Source organism: Monopterus albus, unplaced genomic scaffold (assembly GCF_001952655.1).
Source record: "Monopterus albus unplaced genomic scaffold, M_albus_1.0 scaffold47.1, whole genome shotgun sequence".
Taxonomy (NCBI): Eukaryota; Metazoa; Chordata; class Actinopteri; order Synbranchiformes; family Synbranchidae; genus Monopterus; species Monopterus albus.
Genome location: NW_018127927.1, coordinates 1,063,054 through 1,069,770, shown reverse-complemented (window position 1 = coordinate 1,069,770; position 6,717 = coordinate 1,063,054). Strand labels below are relative to the sequence as shown.

General features: G+C 39.5%; 1 protein-coding gene across 2 annotated transcripts in view; it reads right to left on the bottom strand.

Annotated features, from left to right (window-relative positions):
• Positions 1-6,717, bottom strand: part of flrt1a (fibronectin leucine rich transmembrane protein 1a) — an 87,491-nt gene that overhangs the window by 36,001 nt on the left and 44,773 nt on the right. Inside the window, exon 2 of one of the 2 annotated variants that reach the window (XM_020600498.1) lies at positions 2,247-2,505. The exons of the other annotated variant lie outside the window; for it this stretch is intronic. The gene's annotated coding sequence lies outside the window, so the exon portion shown is untranslated. The remainder of the gene's footprint in view (positions 1-2,246; positions 2,506-6,717) is intronic. 2 annotated transcript variants of the gene reach the window in all.

Genomic DNA, 6,717 nt, shown 5'->3' with positions numbered 1-6,717 from the left:
ATGGGCATAGCTAGCTGGCCTATTCTCCATGGTGTGGAGCCGCGCTTCTAAGTCTGTGAGCCTAGCCTCCAGTGCTGCTAGCATCTGATATTTATTACAAGTACCATTATCGCTAAAGCAGGCAGAGGAATAACTGAACATGCAACACTTCGAGCAAGAGAAAGGAGAAGAGGAACGGGGGGAAGCCATTGCTCTCAATTAAGCTACAAACTTAGCTGGCTTCTAAGCTAGCCGACCAAAGGTAACAAATTAAATCTGGTAATTAGCAAGAACTTCTGCAACACAAGTGCTTAAGTGGTGCAAGCGTATGTTGTTACTCAAAAATTCAGATGAACTTTGAAACAGTAAGTTTAATTCCTAAACAATCTGGGAGCAAGCACAAACACGGTGCAGGCGCCGAAAACAGGAAATGAGTACAGTTACTGCAGATGCAGGAAACAGCAGGAAACACTCCAACATATAAGATGTAGGAGTGTTTGGATCTTAAGAAAAAGTTGCTTTTAATCCCAGGATCCCTCACAGCTTTGTTCAAAACGCTCCACTCTCTTATAGCTACACATAACCTCATTTTGACGCCTGAAATCTGGTCAGACTGGGTTCAAAATGCAGAAACATACTGTATTCTTTCTGATTCAGAAGACAGATATAGACCTGATGGTTTCTCATATTGAATCTTTCAAACTGAATCATGGCTTATACTTGGAAACCAGCAACATGGAAGAAAGACAGTAAAATCCTGTCCTTGTGAGCCAACATTTACTTTGGAACTGAAAAACAAATGGAGGTGTCTATGGTATTAAGAGACACATCAAAGCATTGACCGACAGCAGTGAGTTAGAATATTTCATTAATGGGTATTTGCTTTTAGAGGAACTGTTTGCCGTTTTTTTTTTTTTCTGTAGCCTCCTGCCCAATATGAGGTTCTGATAATTGAGCTTTATCGCTCACTGTCTAGCCAATAATAACTGTTAGTCTGTTTAACTGCTTCATTTATCTTTTATTTAATTAGTGACGTCATTTGAGAAAGACGCTTGTACACACATTTGTACACTTGAGGTGCTCCCACTTGTTTTATATTGTCTTGACTTTGCCGTCGTGTTTTGTACCGGGGGGGTTTAGTCATCACCCAAGCTTCACATTCATTTAAGCTTTTAGTTATAAGGTCTTATGATTTTCACTTTTAAGTGAACCACAGTGAATTTTGACAGACAACTACATGCTCATAGATAGTTCTCACATTTCCAAAGAATAATTACACTGCATTTTGTGCATTTCAATAAAGTGAGTCTGTAGAGGCTACTGAAATGTTGATATTAGTACAAAGGTTTATAAGTGAGCTGGATGCACATCAGAGCCACGCTGCTCATTCATGACCATCACATTTAAAACACAGCACTAAGTTTCTTCTGAAAAGTTGTTATTCTGTGATTTGTGATAAACCCAGAAGGTTCTAAGACAACACAACTCCCAGAATCTTAAAAGCACTCTGTGTTGTACAAACAGAGCAAAGAGAGGTCTTTCCAGCCTCTACTGTCTTTGTTTGTTTTGTGTAAAAAAGCACAATTTGGGAAATATACTAAGAATAGTTTTTATTGTATATTGGAAAGAATTTTTTTTTTCTTCCAGTTGGACATAAGAGTCTGTGACACTGGTGATTGTTAATCAAATGCAGTGGTGGAAAGTAACTAAATACATTTACAAGTACTGTCTTTTACTTGAGTATTATCATTTTGTGATAGTTCATACTTCATCTTCACTACATTTTACAGCAAATGCAATTTTCAGAACCAGACAAATACAAAAATAACAGTTTAATCATGATTTTATTGATCTTTGTTGGAAAAGTCAAAAGAAACCCAGCAGAACTTCAAATTATAAGCAAATAAGCTGATCAAAACTAGCTCCTCCTTTACTATCTGCAAAATTAAATATGATGAAGTAACATTTTAATGCAGGACTATTACTTGTAACATTTTTACACTTTGGTATTGCTACTATTACCTAAGTAAGGGATAAGAGTACTTCTTCCACCACTGATCAAATGTTTGTTTTTCAAAGGTCTCCAGGTTGTTTGTTTTTCAGAGAAAGTGATGTTTGGTTTCAAATGTAATGTTACCAGATGGGGCTATAGGGTTAAATAGCATTAGGATACAGTTGTGACAAATTCAGATACAAAATAAAACACTTTGACTATACTGTGATTTAATCACATGGCAAAACATAAAGCAAAAATACAAACAACTTACTTTTTGAAGTGGGGCTGAAAGGGAAGGAGGTGCTGCACCACCATTTGCACTGTTCCCTCCAACACAATGGCTTCAGAGTCTGCAGACTGTGTTTCCTCCAGCTCTTGTCGACATGTAGTCCATAACCTCTGGGAAGCTGATGCTGGAGGTGGTGCGTAGAGCTGTGTTCTCGGTGTGTTCAGGAACAACTCTGTTTTGTGTGTTTTTATGTTCAGCTTTAATGTAGATAACCTGTCTCCTCTGGCTTCAGATTTCTTCTCTGTTGAGAAGCAGAGTGACAGAAAAATCACAGCTGTCAATCAAGTGCAGAAATATTACAATTTCTGATGAATTTGTAATTACAGAGCTTTCTGCATGACGCTATGTGTTGTGACTGTATGTTGTACAGTAGTTTAATTTCTATTTTTTCTATTGGTCTCATCCTACTCTGGTTAAAGGATTGTGCAATTTATTCTTCATTTACCAAACTTTAACTATATTTATTCCAAATAAATGAGATGTTTATTTGCACTGACTGTGACTTCATTTAATCAAAAAACACTAATAAGAAAACTGACTGAACTTCCTGCTAAAATGGGTCTACTACCAATAATTAAAACATGAAGTCAACAAACCTTAGAGACTCATTACTTTTCTCTTGATTTTATGCTGTTTTATTTTGCGATTTTGTCACATACTTGATAAAGAAAATGGATAATAACCTGTGAAGGTCCCAACCATCAGCTACTGCATCTCTCTTGTGATTCCAGATGATTCTCTGCAGCTCCACCAGCAGTGCCCTTCACATGCCAGTAACCACTTTCTTTTCTTCATTCAATGCTGGTCAGGTCTTTTTCTCAAAGCTAACCGTTTTGTGACACGAGACAGCACGCCCTTTTGCTTCAGGTCAGTTTAAAGTACTCCTCTTGTCAAGAAACCAAACCTCATTTGATCAGACATCTACAACTGCACAGCAGTATTGCTCCTTTAACGTGCATTTTGCTTAAACTCTTGAGCACTCCATCATGAATGAGCTGCAAAAACTGTATCCAGAATAGCCAATATAAAAAGTCAGTGTTGTCTTTTTATGCCACATTTTCCACCGCCTTTGCTAAAGGCACATACCTTGATTGCTGAATAAATTGTAGAAATTACAAGATTGATCTTGAAAGTTTTAAGCAATATATCATGCATATTTTTGTGGTTAGATTATAGTTATAAAATTAACAAGCATTAAGAACATGTATGCCAAAAGTATTCATCTATCTCAAAGCCTTTCAAGGTCTGACACTGCGGGCACCCTCAAACAAAAACAAGATTCCCTTCCACTATGCCCCTGCCAAATTGGCCATAAAAATATCCAAAATAGCTATTAGCGCTTTATGGATGTTTACTTAGGATGAACACTGAAGCTAATAATCATTATTGGGAAGTATACATCATGGTGAATCTAAGCATATGTGTATCATGTCTGTGCCTTCTCATTTGACTGAGTTATGACTTAGAGAAGGAGACTGAGTTTTATGCTAACCGCAGCAATCGTGTGTCATGATTCTGACTCATGCTTTTATTTTGACACTTATTCCTGTCCCCAGCTCACCCTGACTACCAGGAACTTTATCTCATCACCCACATTGGTTTCACCTGCTTCTCATTACTCACACCTGGTTACAACAGCATATACGTAGGCAGCTTCCCCACACCAAGAAGCTGCTAGATCTTTCTAACTATTCAGACTTTCCAGTGTTTTTCTTGCACCTGGTTTTCCAGCTCTGACCATGGACTACCTTGTGACCACTGAGTACTGTCTAACCCCTCTGATTCTGATCGTGTTTTCTGTGTTTTGACTTCTGGACTTCCCTTTTGACCGTGCTTTTGTGGATACCTTGAATGTGTACATTTGCTGGCTCTGACCCTGGACTGTATTACTGACCTGAGAGTGTGTTTCTTGTTTAATCAGTTTTCTGTATCATTTCGTTTGTTACCAGTGCTCTTATTAAAGAGACAGTTTTTGCTTTTACTCGTCTGGCCTTATAATTGAGCTCACCCCTTGACATTATCGTCAGCTTCACACGCCAATCCTGACATCGTGGATTTAAAGCACCTTAACTGCCTCTATGAGCCATGTCACAGCTGCTGCTGCTGCTGCTCCAACTGCTGACTGTGCTGATAAGCTAATAAGCGGGCCAAACTATAGCAACTACCTTGGTGCATTCAGAACACCAACATGCACCTCTCCCTTTCACCTCATGCAGTATGTTTTTTGCACGTCTCTCTCCCTGTGTGCCCCCTCTGCTACTCCCCGGCACCCTGCAGGGAAGCACGTCTCACACTTTGTAAACCTGTCGATAAATACTTAACACAGATGTAAGGTGTGAATGAAAATCGGTATTTGGAGTTAGCAATATTATCTTGCCATTGAACTGGAACTGAAACAAATCCAGCAGTTGCTACATATCTTCTTTGGGCACAGAGCACATCGCCTATGATTTCATTCAGATTTGGGTGATGACTAAACAATCTTCCATGCCAGGAGTCAAATCAAACTGAAAGGGACAAGATAACCCGGGTTGTATAGTACTCGTGTTCAACTTAAATACCAGAGAAACGAGTACCTTTACACATCTGTGAAAGCTAGAAACAAACACAAATGAAGAATGTAACCATTTTATTAACACAGCATCTGTCATGGCTATAATCTTATTTCCACTGAGTAAACACAGTGGCATATCTATCACCACAGAAGCAGTGACTGTGCAGCGAGCTTTCATAAAGAGCAGGTTATTTCCTTTAAATTAGAAGTAATTGTTTTGGGAAAACCTGAAGACAGATTCAGTTTCTGTCTCCTAACATCAATACAGCAATCAGAGAAGTGACAGAAAGCAAGATGGCGCCTGTCCAGACAGTGGTCACTGCTTTCAGAAAACATTGTATTACAGTTGTAATACCATGAGTCTGCATCCTCCTTTCCAAGGAGGTCCACGGGGCCAAGCCTTCTTCTTTTTTTACACTAAAAATCTTGAATGTGTCACCACATCCCATAATTCTTTCTATCATTGCTACAACACGTAGCTGACCTTTTGATTCCCAGCTCTGACACACAGGTTAAGTTGCATATCTTCAATTGTCCAGCTGAAATCTTCAATTCCTGCCAAACACCTGCCGCCTGACCTTGACAAGACTAAGCTGCTGTTCTCTTCTCAGAAATCTTGCCCTTAACAAGGGCCGTCAATCACAATGACACCCGCACACTCACTCCTGCCTACACTGACGTATAGTTTGATCTGAGACAAACAACAGATGCAGCTGCTATTGCAGATTTGCTCTGTGTAAAATCTGCTGACTCAGATCAAGTTACAAACAGTCTTTGTCTGGACTGCTTCGGCTCCAATCCACCTGAGCAACTTGAAAATAACTGCAACAACAGTTGTCAAATTAAATTTCAACATATACTCTGGCTTGTTTTCCACTACTGTGTGCAGCCAGGGTTGACTGGTTAAGTGTACAGACTTGACATTATAACATCCCATTAACCATCTCAGACTTTTTATACTGGATTTCTAGGATGAACAAAACAAATCAAACAGCAAATTTCTAAAATGCACATAAATGGCAGCTGTGTATATTTGATAGCCTTTCTCTGCATGTTATTTCTCTTTTTTATTCCCTCTCTTATTTGATAATAGGCAAAACAGACTTCAGGGTCAGCGTTTTGGGAAATACATTTAATTGCTTCCTTGCCAAAAATCATATGAGAAGCTTGAGACCACTCTCATGTCTGTACAGTCCAGACAGCTAGTTAGGTTACATAAGCATATAAGCTGGAAGCAAAGGGAAACAGCTAGCCAGGTTTTGTCTACCAGTATGTCCTAAGCTCACTAGTTTTGCTTTGTCTATTATCATGTAGATAATATTTTGGAGGCATTGGCAAACTTGCTTTGCCACTGCTAAGCAACGAAGACTAGCTGTATGAGAATGGCCTCGATCTTTTCATCTGACTCTCAGCAAGAAATTTAAGCTTGTTAATTAAACATTTTTATGAATGCATTCGAATTTTTTCTGACAGTGAAGTAATAGCAGTACCCTTTGAAATGCTATGGAAGCTATTTTGTTTCTTTCCTCAAAGAAAACATATTTGAGAGCAAAACTTTGGTACTGCAATCAAAATAAATTTTTTTGCAACCAAAAACAAATGTCAAATATAAACTGATTAAAATCAAAACTATTTTCATCCATCCATCCATCCATTTTCCTCCGCTTATCCGGGACCAGGTCGCGGGGGCAGCAGTCTAAGCAAAGATGCCCAGACTTCCCTTTCTCCAGACACTTCCTCCAGCTCCTCCGGGGGAATGCTGAGGCGTTCCCAGGCCAGCCAAGAGACATAGTCCCTCCAGCGTGTCCTGGGTCTTCCCCGGGGCCTCCTCCCAGTGGGACATGCCCAGAACACCTCCCTAGGAAGGTGCCCAGGAGGCATCCGAAACAGATGCCTGAG